The following is a 12,969-nucleotide window of genomic DNA, read 5'->3' as shown; positions in this document are numbered from 1 at the left end:
AGCCCAAGTATAGAACATCACAAAGAGTATTTGATCTGATTTTTGTAGGGATCTGTGCTTTCATATATTAATTTTATGATGGTGGAGACAAAGTGTTGGAAAAGACTCATTGCAGTTGTGAAAAAAAACATTAGAATATACAAATTAAAGTACTTCTTCCATAAACGCAGCACGAAAATTCCTATAGTGGGTCTGAGGCCCCAACACAGCAGTCCCCTTGCTAGCAGCCCAGATGCCTTTGGCTGTACAGCATAACCTCTGTGAGCTGGGATCTAGAATGTTAACATGTCTCCCCTCTGTCCCGTGGGGGGTCTGGGTTGACAACAGCAAGGAGAAGCATCTGGAAACAGCCCTGGTGTCAGAGAAGCTCAGCTGCAGGTGCGCTGCCCCCCAGACCCGGCACAGGAGGAAAGGGGGCTCTGACACCAGCCCTCGCTTTCATCCTTACTCATCACGCTCCCCACCACAGCCGATCCTCAGCACCTATAGGAAGTGGGCGGCTTGTTTTCAGAAAGAGATTCCCCAGCTCTTGTGGGTTGAGAAGCAGATCTGAATCTACCACCCAGTCAAAGAGAAAGAGAGAAACAGCCCTGGGTTCACAGGCCTCTCCTGGCAGTAAAGGACAAGGAGATTTCCTCTGTCATTTCTTGGGAAACCTCCTCAGTTCGTCACTGACACCCTTGAGGACATGAGTCATTGTTTCCTAGAGTCTTCCCATAACACGGGTGCCTGTACTCAGATCTGCATCCATAACCTCCATATCTGGTTTTGCTGTTGTTGTTTGTGGTTTTGCTGTTGTTTGAGGGAGGTTGTTGTTTGGTTTGGGTATTAGTTTTTGTTGTCTTTTTGAGACTGGTTCTCATCTAGTTCTGGCCCCCAACTTGCTATGCATCCCCGAATGTCATTACTGATTCCTCCATCTTCCTCCCTCCACCTCCCAAGTGCTGTTTAAAGGAGCATGCCACTGTGCCTGGCTGAGCCCTCTTCCTCGGGAAACTTCATAACAGTTCAAATATCCTAATTTGGGTCACCTTCCACATGCCCAGCTCTCCCTCTGCATGGGTCGGGGGCACACTATGGGCAAGACAAGCCAGCAGGCCCTAGGGTACGGGGCCTTGCTCACAGGCACTTAGCAAAAAAATTTCCCAGTGTCCTTTTCACCAGCCAGAGCCATGACCTACAGAAGCCCACTGGCTTTTTCCTGTCCTCTCTTCACATTGTCAATGCTCCTAAGCCTTGATGCAGGAAACTAACCAACGAAACCAAGTAAAATGCTGTTTAGAGGTCTTTATGATCCCAACAGCAGATTCTACTGAACTGAGCCAGGGCGTGCCCCTCCTGTGGCTGCCCCTTCAGCAGCTTCCCAAAGCCATGCTTTCCACGCTCCCAAAGCCATCGGATACCTGGGAATGCCCAGTCTACCCAGCGTAAGTGACACCAGCTTGGTGACCACAGAAAGAACACGGGCCCAGCGACACAGCTATGAACGGAGCACTTGTATCCCAGCCATGAAGATCGGTTGCAGACTGATTCACCCACCCCAGGACACTCATGGAGGGTGATTCAGGCCCGCCTTTGAGAATAACCTGCCTGGATGGGTCACTGGCTAATCCTTAGTTCCAGCCCTGGACAAATGAACGAAAAAATGCCCAGATGGGAAGACCCAAGGCAGGAGGTTTGAATCGGCTGCGAGAAGTCTTAGCAGCCTCTCACGAGAGATTTTCTGAAGGTCTCTGTGGTTGGGTGGGGGAAAGGAGATGTGGGGAAGAGCTGGTGTGGGCTGGGAGGCCCACCTTCCCCAACGCTCCCCTCCCCAGCACCTCCAGCATCCTGTAAGCCTGAAGCTGGCTGCTGGGCCGCCTCAGGCCAGGCTCAAGGCAGGCAGGACCCTTGTGCTCCACATTTGCCACAGGCAGGGGACATGTGGAGGGGAACCCAAAGGGAAGCTCAGCCATCACAAAACTCTGCCTGCCTTCAAGCTGGGACAAGAGAAGGGGAGTCTGAGCTGACCCTTCCATTATCCAGCACTCACCCCAAAGCCACACTGCCGCCTCAGTTCAGACACACAGGAGTAAAATGCTTTTTGGTGGCACACGCCTTTAATCCCAGCACTTGGGAGGCAGAGGCGGGCGGATCTCTGTGAGTTCAAGGACAGCCTGGTCTACAAGAGCTAGTTCCAGGACAGGCTCCAAAGCTACAGAGAAACCCTGTCTCAAAAAAACGAAGAAGAAGAAGAAGAAGAAGAGGAGGAGGAGGAGGAGGAGGAGGAGGAGGAGGAGGAGGAGGAGGAGGAGGAAGGAAACAAAATGGTTTTCTAAGACAAGCAAGTCCATGTGGAAAGTTTCTTGTGGGTTCTCCATCCCATATCTGGTGGTCTGCCTTGTGTTATAGGAGACAACAGAGACCAAATCAAAGGCTCGCTGGGCCACGTCTCTGGGTGAGCCAGGAAGCCTGACAGCTGGGTAACAGTACACCACACGGGAGAGGCAACGTTGGGCTTTTAGCTATAGAAGTCGAGAGTGAGCGTGTCTGTGCACACTCTGAGAGAGGCAAGCGAGGGCAAAGTGGATCCAGGGAAAGTTGTAATTAACTACTCCTGATTATCCTGAACACCGGTGTCTCAGTGAACAAGTAGATCTCAACCTGGCCAGTCCTGTTGGACACTAATTCCAAACACGTCCACTCCCCTCTCCTTCCCTTTCAGTATCCAGTCTCTGTTAGGACCCTGCGTGTGTCTGTGTCAACGAGAGGAAGGCTGGCTCGCAGGTTCTCATCTACACAAAAGCTCTTTTCGGTTTGCTGTTTGTTTTGTTTCGTGACTGTGTTGCCCAGGCTGGCACCGACTGGTGATCATTCTGCCTTCTGCCTCCGGAACACTCAGCCGCCACCACGCCGCACCGACTGGTGATCATTCTGCCTTCTGCCTCCTGAACACTCAGCCGCCACCACGCCGCACCGACTGGTGATCATTCTGCCTTCTGCCTCCTGAACACTCAGCCGCCACCACGCCGCACCGACTTCTGCCTCCTGAACACTGGAGCCGCCACGCCCATCCTGCAGAGCTCATTTTCAAAGCGTGAGTTGTGACCCAGGCCCAGTTAAGAATATCTTTTCTAAGCCTGGCAGTGGTGGCACACGCCTTTAATCCCAGCATCCAGGAGGCAGAGACCAGCCTGGTCTACAGAGTGAGTTCCAGGACAGGACAGCCAGGGCTACACCCTGTCTCCAAAAATCAAATGTCAAATCAAAACAAAATGATAAAAGAATATCTTTCTTAGCCAGGCGTAGAGATACACACCTGTTGTCCTAGCACTCAGGGCTTGGAAGCAGAAGGTTCATGGGTTAGAAGCCAGCCTGGGCTGCACAGCAAGTTCCAGGACAGCCTGGTTACCAGAGTGACAGGAGACTAATGGAAACTGTCGTAGGCATACACATGCCAGTAGGTGGTGAAATGTTAGAAGGGCAAAGCCAGCCAGGTGAAGTTAGGAGGTCAAGGCAAGAGGATCAGAAGTTCAAGGTCAGCATCACTGTTCATTGAACTGAAGATAAGCGGCAAGGGCCCCTCTCAAAAGCTGCTTTCTGGGGAGCCTTGATGAAGGTGCTGATGGTGGGAAGATGTGCATCGGCTGTGCAGGAAGAGCTTGGTGACACTGTGACAGTTAAGGCATGATCAAACTCAGCTGTCCTGGGAATGAAGCCCCAGTATAGGAGAAGCACCATTCTGTAAGAATAAAGACAAAGAGTCCCACTATCCTTGGGAGTGGTGGAAAGTAACTGGTAATAACCCCAAGTTCATCAAGAGAGAGTCATCAAATAAGCGTTGGCTAGGTACTCCCCCAAAATATCATGAGCCTCCAGAAGAATGACTTAGAATAAACTGAGAGCGCTGAGGTGACTCGTCGCACAAGGATGCTCAGGCCTAATGCCCACAGTTCCATCACTGGGACCCACAATACGGAAGAAGAGAGCTGATTCCTACAAGATGTCCTCTGACCTCCACATGTGCTCTGTGGAGTGCACAAGTAGGTACTCATGACAGCACACACACACACACACATACACACACACACACACCCCACATGCATGCACGTACCTGCATCCATGCACAGACTAGCTAGCTAGGTAGGTAGATATAAAAGAAATTATTTGAAAAAAATGAGTTGGCAAGATTGCCAGACAGACAGACTCAACTTGTAATGGTTGGATTTACACTCTTTTGACTTTGTGATATCATACGTTCAGTAGAAACTGAACTTTTGAGTTTTGAATTTTGATCTTTCCTTGGTTAGTGAGATGCAGTGTGATAACACTCTTCTGAGCAGCAACAGCAAGCTGCGGCTCACAGTGGGCCACATGGTTGTCAGGGAAAGCAGACAGCATTTCCCTGTGCAGGGGGCAGCTGAACGGGGCGTTTGGCAGACTGGGTAGATTCAACGTCTCTACAACTTCAGATATTTTCAAGGCGGGGTAAGTTGATCGGGACAGAAAAGAGCACCAGGAAACACGTAGGGAGGAAAAGAGGGATTTAGAAAATGTAAAATATGGCCCTGTTTTTATTAAAGAAAAAAAAAAAAAACACTTGATCACCTACAGAAAACAGAACTCTGAATCCCCAGCCGTGTGTCTAGAGTCGAGCAAATGCCACCCAGAGCAGGACACCTCAAGGTCACACTGTGTCTGAGTAAAAAGCAAAATTTCCCCTGCCAAAAAGACTTCATTTTATTTAAGTATCAAGAGATTTATTTTTAAATTATTCATCTTTTTGTTTCATTAATTGATTTAAAATTTAATTTATTAAAAAAACCTAACAATGTTTTTATTTGTTTCTTGAACACTCTAATTCCAAAAACGATCAGAGGTGGCTCACAAAACCAGACACATAGGGAGCTGTATGACTCAGAGAGCCAGGGACTGGAAGGTGATGTGGAAAGCCAGGGACTGGTGAGATGGCCTTCTGAATCTAGGCAAGCATTTCACCAGCTGAACCATGTCTCCAGCCCTGGGTCACACAATTTTTGCCAAGTGTCCACAAGAGGACACAATCGTCAATAAATACTGTTAGGAAAATGTCCCACACTAAACACCATCTCACAGCCAGCAAAGACTAAATATACCAAAGCCATAAAACTTCTAGGCTGGAGAGATCATTGACACACACGATGGTAAGCATGTAGGTTGCTGCAGGCATTGTGGAAACACGGTATGGTGGTGCCTAAGGAAATGACAAGATAGGACAGCGGGATGTTTCTACAGGTGAAATATTTGCTATGGAGCCTTGAGTTTGATCCCCTGGTGCTACATGGCAGGAGAGAACTGAAAGCTGTCCTCTGACCTCCACCTGCGTGCACGAGAGCACACCTCACTACATACGTGTGTTCTTGATAAAACTAAAGAAAGAAGGGGATGGAGAGGTGGTTAAGAGCACATACTATTCTTCCAGAGAAGCCTTGGGGCAGCTCAGCCACTTTTAATTCCAGCTCGACGTGATCTGACCCCGTCTTCTGACCTCCAAGGGCGCCTGCACTCACACCACAGAATCCTAACACATATGCAGAATTGAAAAGAAATATTTTTTAAAAAACATAGATAAACTAAAGGTAGACGCCCATGTGGCTCAGGAATCCCTCTGCTAGCCTGGTCTCTGTGCTCACTGCACCTCTGTCCACGATGCCCAAGGCACAGAAACACCCTAGGTATCCGTTGATGAACGTGATTCATACAACACACACAGGACTGCTGCTCTGTGGAAAGGAAGGTTCACTGTTTGCCACACCGTGGATGAACTTGGAGGGCATTATTCTAAGCAAACGGGTAATGGAAGAAAGAATAATGTATAATCTCACTTAGATGTGGAGTCGAGAAACAAAAGCTGAGTTTGCGAAGACAGATAAGGAAACAGTGGTTACCACAGTGGGGGTGGGGGAGGAAACAGAGCCATGGCCGTCAGAGGACACAGATTACCAGCCATGAAGGAGGAACAGGCTTGGGGACCAATGTTAATTGAACTGTAGTGTTTGGGGGATTTTTAATAGCTCTTGTCAAGAACAAAGCAAAGATGTGCACTGACAGATACCCAGTCTTCCTCACCATCGTAACCGGTGACTGTCTGCCTGTCTGTCTGTCTGTCTCTCGCAGACTGTGCTGCAGACGGCGCTTACATACACAAAATTCGTTAAAGGCCCCCAAACATGAGCATGTACCAGGGAAATAAATAAGAATATGCCATAAAGTATATAACGAGTGTCGTCAAACATGGCTGTTCAAGAAGAAAACTAAAAAAAAAAAAATCCATGACTTCTCTTTTTGCGGCAGGGTCTCATATGTCACAGCTGAGCTTAATGTCACTCTGTGCTGTGATCACGGGCTCCATAGCTTATTCACACAGTGCTGGGGAAGGACCCCGGGGCATGCTGGTACACCACCACCTGAGCTTCAGCCCCAGCCCTACAATGGGAAAACTTACAAAGCTAGTATAAAGTACTACACACCTAAGCAGCCTGGAGATGGCTCGGCGGCTCTTCCAGAGGACAGAGCTGGGTTGCCAGTGACCCTGTCAGGTGGCTCACAACCACCTGTAACTCCAGCTCCAAGGGATCTGATGCCCTCTTCTGGTCTCCGTGGGCACCTTCATGCATGTGAGTACCCCCCCACATACCTGAGCACTTCCCTACACACACACACACACACACACACACACACACACACACACACACACATCCCTACACACGCACGCGCGCGCACACACACACACCATATCTACATGAATTGAATCCTGAGGGTGGGGCAAGTATTATTACATTATAGATGTAGTACATATCATTATGTTGATAATCCCAAGAAGGGGATTATCTGCCTGTGAGAAGTATGTATTACAGAGCAAGCAGAATATTCCCAGACCTGTACTCTGATGGTTCTGGTGTTCGAGAGGCCTCAGGAGAGAGGTTATTTTACCTTCCTGCCCATCAGTGCCGCATAGTTATAGCTGAACAAAAGGACAAAGCAAGTTTAGTTCTGAGGAAAAAAAGTGTTCGTGTGTTTTTCTGTGTAAAATGTACAATGAAAAGAATTGTTGTGTTGAAAAGTCATGACATGCTGGGCAGTGGTGGTGCATGCTTTTAACCCAGCTCTCAGGAGGCAGAGGCAGGAGGATCTCTGTGAGTTTGAAGGCAGCCTGGTCTACAGAGCTAGTTCCAGGACAGCCAAGGCTAATAAAGAAAGGAAGGAAGGAAGGAAGGAAGGAAGGAACGAAGGAAGGAAGGAACGAAGGAAGGAAGGAACGAAGGAGAAAGAAAAGTCATGACCAACCATCATGGTGGCACTGACCTGGAATCCAGCACCCAGAGTTAGAGGCAAGAGGATCAAGATTCTAAGACCATCATCCTGACAAGGTAAGTAGGAGGCCAGCCTAAGCTACACCCTAGCTCAGAAAACAAACAAGCAAAAAAGACACAGCACACAGTAGCATCTCCTATTACTGCTGGAAAATAAACCCTGAAAAGGGAGGGAACACCCACGGAATAAGAATAATGCTAAAAATTTCCAAATTATAAATGAATCAGTCTACTTTCTGTAACCACATGAAAAACATATCTGTGAATCCAACCAAACACATTCTCTCTCTCTCTCTCTCTCTCTCTCTCTCTCTCTCTCTCTCTCTCTCTCTCTCTCTCTCTCTTGCTCTCTCTCTCGCTCTCTCCTCTCTCTCATACACACAGAGGCACACACAGGCAGGCATGTACACACACTCTTTTTCACATACACACAGACATGTAAACACATGTATTTGTATGTATTGCCACAGAAGTCTTGCTCCATCTAATCTCATTCAGAGCAGCCAGATGGACACATGTTTACTGACACAAGCCTCATCTATTAGTCATTGCCTGCATTTATTGAGCACCTGTTGTATGTTGGCACTGTGTAGTTTAACTGCGCTTCTGCAACCAACCCCTCACAACCTGCTTTACAAAGCGGACCCTGATATTTGTTCAGCCTCTTCTACTTCAAGGAAGTGGGGATTTTTAATTGTCACCCTTTGTACCCAGCCGGGGGCATAAGAAGGCATCTATGCTGAGGGTAAAGAGATTGGGTTAGGGTTCTTTCTGTGTGACTGGGCTCTGGTAATTCATCTAACTTTTCCTATCATCCTTGCTGCGTCTCCGGCTTTCCCTGAAAGTCTATGAGTGGTCTCCGGGTCCAGAAATTCTGCCGATTTCAACACTGTCCTTGTGCACTCACAAGTTACCAAGTTCCTCAGAACAGTCCTGTTTGCAAGAAACTCCACATTTCAGGGTTTGTCTGTACTTCAAAACAGTCTGGGTTATTGCCACAGTTCTTAGTTGCACTAGAAGTAGACAGTGAGACCATGTCACTGAAGACTCCACACACTTCCCTGCAGGGTATAGAGAAATCAAGTGAGGACTTGCTGGAGGCTTCCTCCGTGTGGGATGCTTTCATACTGCCAGAAGGCGCTGTGCAAGCTGCTCGCGGGGACACACTCGACTCTGTCACCAACAGTCTCACTCGGCTGCAGACCACTTGTGCTATACTGCCAGACTGCCAGGTGTGATATACACTCTGGGGTAATATGGGCACAATCATTGTGGGGCAACCAGTTGCTTTCTGATTGGGTTTAAGGTCTTTTCTACAGGAAGGAATCCATTCCCGCTGCTGTAGACCTGTAACAAGCCTTGGCGGGCCTCTCGGAATTCCTAATGGGGACACTACTGTTGCTGTTCTGCTCAGTAGTTATTCTTTTTTTATCTTCACTGTTGAGAAGCATACAATGGTGTCACAGTTCCATCACCCAGCCATCCACTAGGGAGGAGTTGCTGGCTAGCTAGGGTGCAGGGACGATCCATTCTCAATACCCTCTCCCTTGCTCAGATGAGCTCCTCAAACAAGAAATAGAGCTAGAAAGAAAACTCGTGCCCTCCTACTGGTACCTTGGAGCACCCACCAAGACCACACTTCCTCCCTGGTTTTTAAGGGTACATTAACATAAGACAATGGCACTTTCTAAAAGCCACCCGAAAATAGGGGTGCCTCAACCGGCTTGATCTACATATTTGTCAGAGCAAGAGGATGCTGTCTGGGATGTTTCCCTTCGCAAGCTCCAGAGATGACCCCATTCAGGTGAGAGTGTCAGTTCATGACCAAATGATACATTGTGTCTTCTCCTGGAGGGCGGGGTCTGCAGCGGCTTCTTGCCGCATGCCTTTGTAGATGGCGGACAGACATGTGTTTTGTCGTGAATTCTGCCACATCTGGGCAACGGCAATAAAATGTGGGTGGAGGCTAAGCAAGAGGTGAGGGGAAGGGCAGGGCGACCCTTTCTGCAAGGCTCCTGCACCTCCCATTGGGTTTGAGGACCATTTAGACTCATAGGTGAGAGCAAAGGGAAAGTCTTTTCTTTGCTTCTGTTGAGGATACATTTTTCTTCTGGTTTCCCTTTACACACATGTAGTATTGGGGGTACAGGAAACTGGCCAGGCTCCAGGTCCATTCCAGAGCCCAGGGTGTCTGCTTGCTGAGTTCTTTCCCACTTGGCATATGCTCAGGTACCTCCTGCCAAGGGTGGCCATTGTCTGACAGTCACAGGGACAGCCGATCTGCCACAAGCCCTGTCTCTGTGTGCCTGGGCTTGGGACAGTTACCAATTCAAACGGGGTCAGATTAAAATGACCAAGGAGTGGCTCTTTGCCTGTTTGCCCTAGCCTCGTCCACACATCTGTTCCTTCACTGCATGAGAGCTCCATTCTTCTGAAATCCAGAGCATAACGAAGACCAACAGAGACATCCAGCCTTGTGGACTGAGCAACTGCTGCATTCTCAGACTTTGTGTTCACAGCCCGTCATTGTGGAGTTACCTGGACCATAGCCTGTGTCGCGTCATCCCAACTCTCTGCCCATCCTCCTTGAAAAGACTCTGAAGGCCTCTGTTTCAGTTTGGACAGGGTTTCTGGGAGCCAAGATGGCCGCCTCCAAAGCCCAGTGCCAAGTGACAAAAGCGGAGAGCAAGGCGGCGGCGGGGCCGCGCGGGGAAGGGGGGGAGTGCCTGGGAGCACGCGACCACGGGGGCGCCCTCGCCAAGTTCCCCCGAGTCCAGGCCCGGTGGTTTTCCCGGCGGCGCCGCCTTCACAAGACGGGGCCAAGGCCTAGCCGGAGCAGGGTCCCGGGCCCGTGCCCTTTGTTCTGAGGAAAAACACAATGGTGGCCATGGACTTGGGGTCTCCCTTACTCCCAAAGAAGAGCTTGCCTGTCTCTGGGACCCTGGAGCCGATGGCCAGTCGGCTGAGCAGCAAAGTGGCTGCAGAGGTTCCTCATGGCAGCAAACAGGAGCTGCCAGACCTCAAGGCCCAGAGCCTGACCACCTGTGAGGTCTGCGGTGCCTGCTTTGAGACACGAAAGGGCCTGTCCAGCCACGCGCGCTCCCACCTCCGCCAGATGGGTGTGACTGAGTGGTCTGTGAACACACTGCGGGAGATCCTGAAGAGACGGGCCCAATCCAGGCCAGGTGGACACCTCCACCCACCAGGGCCTAGCCCAAAAGCCCTAGCCAAGGTGGTGGGTAGCGGAGGTCCTGGCAGCTCACTAGAAGCCCGCATTTTGGATCGTCACATTTCACCCCTGGCCAAGAAGTTGCCACTGCCACTGGGCAGTCCCCTGGGCCACTCACCAACTGCTTCTCCTCCTCCCATGGCCCGGAAGATGTTCTCAGGCCTTGCTACTCCTTCCTTGCCCAAGAAACTGAAACCTGAACAAATGAGAGTGGAGATCAAGCGGGAGATGTTGCCAGGGGCCCTGCATGGGGAGCCACACCCTTCTGAGGGTCCCTGGGGCACGCCTCGAGAAGATATGGCACCTTTGAACCTATCATCCAGGACAGAGCCAGTATGTGACATCCATTGCGAGTTCTGTGGTGAGTTCTTCAAGAACCGCAAGGGCCTTTCCAGCCATGCTCGCTCCCACCTGCGCCAGATGGGTGTGACTGAGTGGTCTGTCAATGGCTCATCTATTGACACACTTCTAGAAATCCTGAAGAAGTCCAAGCTGCGCCTCATCAAGAAAGAGCCTCCAGCTGGAGACCTGGCTCCTGCTCTGGCTGAGGATGCTCCCCGACAGCAGCTCCTGGGGCTATGCATTCCCCACTGCCTCTGTCACCCCTGGCTAGCTGGCCTGGAAAACCAGGAGCTGGGCCGGCCCAGGTTCCCCCGGAGCTCAGCCTGTCGCCCATCACGGGGGCTAAGCCTTCTACCACCAGCTACCTGAGCCCAGCGGCAACCAAACGGCCCCTACAGGAGGATCGCATCCTCCCAGCAGAGGTCAAGGCCAAGACCTACATCCAGGCTGAACTGCCCTTCAAGGCAAAGACTCTCCATGAGAAGACCTCCCACTCCTCCACCGAGGCCTGCTGTGAGCTCTGTGGCCTTTTACTTTGAAAACCGCAAAGCCCTAGCCAGCCATTCGAGGTCACACCTTCGGCAGTTCGGTGTGACAGAGTGGCGTGTCAATGTCTCCCCCATCGAGACGCTGAGTGAGTGGATCAAACACCGGCCCCAGAAAGTGGGTGTCTACCAAAGCTACATCCAGAGTGGCCGCCCCTTTACCAAGAAGTTCCGCAGTGCTGGCCATGACAGTGACAAACGGCCACCCCTGGGGTTGACACCTGGGGGCCTGTCCCGGGTTGGCCGAAGTGCTGGGGGGGAACTGAGGCCTGAGGCTGACAGGGCAGCTGACAGTGGTGAACGGCCTCTGGCAACCAGACCACCCGGGACCGTGAAGTCAGAGGAGCACCAACGGCAAAATATCAACAAATTTGAGCGCAGACAAGCCGGCCCATCAGATGCCTCTGCAGCTCGGGGTGGTGAGGATGCCAATGACCTGCAACAGAAGCTGGAAGAGGTGCAGTAACCCCCACTCCGGGTCCGGCCAGTCCCCTCCCTGGTGCCTCGCCCCCCCCCAGACATCACTGGTCAAGTTTGTGGGCAACATCTATACCCTCAAGTGCAGGTTCTGTGAAGTGGAATTCCAGGGCCCACTCTCCATCCAGGAAGAGTGGGTGCGGCATTTACAGCGGCACATCCTGGAGATGAACTTCTCCAAAGCAGACCCTCTGCCCGAGGAGCCCCAGGCCCCACAGCACAGACAGCAGCTGTAGAGGCGCCCTAACATCCATGCATTCCAGATCCCCTCTTGTGCCACCTGCCACCCCCTGTTTCTCCTGTGTCCTTTCCCATTTCCCTCTTTCTTTTCCGTTTCCAAAGGAGCAAGCCAAAACCTCAAACCGGCACCCTTTGGGGGCCGGGCACACTACATCCTGGGCGCCGGGAGCCAGCTAGCCACCTTCCCTCAGCCTGAGGACTCTGGGGCCACAAGGGTACCCTCTTTGAGCCTACCTGGTTGGTCCAGCAGGGGCAGTAGCCAGGCCTTTGGTGGTAGCAATCTGGTTACAGGGGAGAACAGCACTTCCCTGTGTCTAGCAACCAGGCAGGGCTATGTCTGCCATCCGTGGCCATTTGCAAAGACCCCAAAGACCCCTGTTCCCTTTTGCCCCATGAATATCTATTCTCATGCACAGGCAAACATACACGCGCACCTCTTGAGACCTGGGATCTGCCCTAGCCCCCACAGTTCCCAAGTCAAACAACCACATCATGCCAAGGTGCTTCTTGCTCAGGGGAATCCACGCTCCCTCTGCTAACTTACTAGGGCTTGGGAGCCCTCACTGAGCCCACAATGCCACGGAAGTTCTTGCTGGCTGCCCCCCCCCAAAGGGGGCCTTCCTAGCTTGGAAGAGTTCAGAGCTGACAGCTGCCTCCTGCCATGTCAGAGCCTCAGGGGCTCCAGGGCTGGGAGGGTAGAGTGAGGGGTGGGACTCTCTTCTCCCACCCCTGCCACCCTCCCCCTTTTCACTGTTGCTTTCTATGTATAGCTCCCTAGATCTTTCACTTTAATAAAAATGCGTTT

The 12,969-nt window shown here is 51.1% G+C and overlaps 1 pseudogene; it reads left to right on the top strand.

Annotated features, from left to right (window-relative positions):
* Window positions 1–10,218: 10,218 nt before the first annotated feature.
* On the top strand, window positions 10,219–12,724 carry LOC142855578 (protein Wiz pseudogene; annotated as a pseudogene).
* The last annotated feature ends 245 nt before the right edge of the window (window positions 12,725–12,969 follow it).

The sequence above is a fragment of the Microtus pennsylvanicus genome, chromosome 8, assembly GCF_037038515.1.
Source record: "Microtus pennsylvanicus isolate mMicPen1 chromosome 8, mMicPen1.hap1, whole genome shotgun sequence".
Classification (NCBI taxonomy): Eukaryota; Metazoa; Chordata; class Mammalia; order Rodentia; family Cricetidae; genus Microtus; species Microtus pennsylvanicus.
This window is presented reverse-complemented; position numbering and strand designations above follow the sequence as displayed.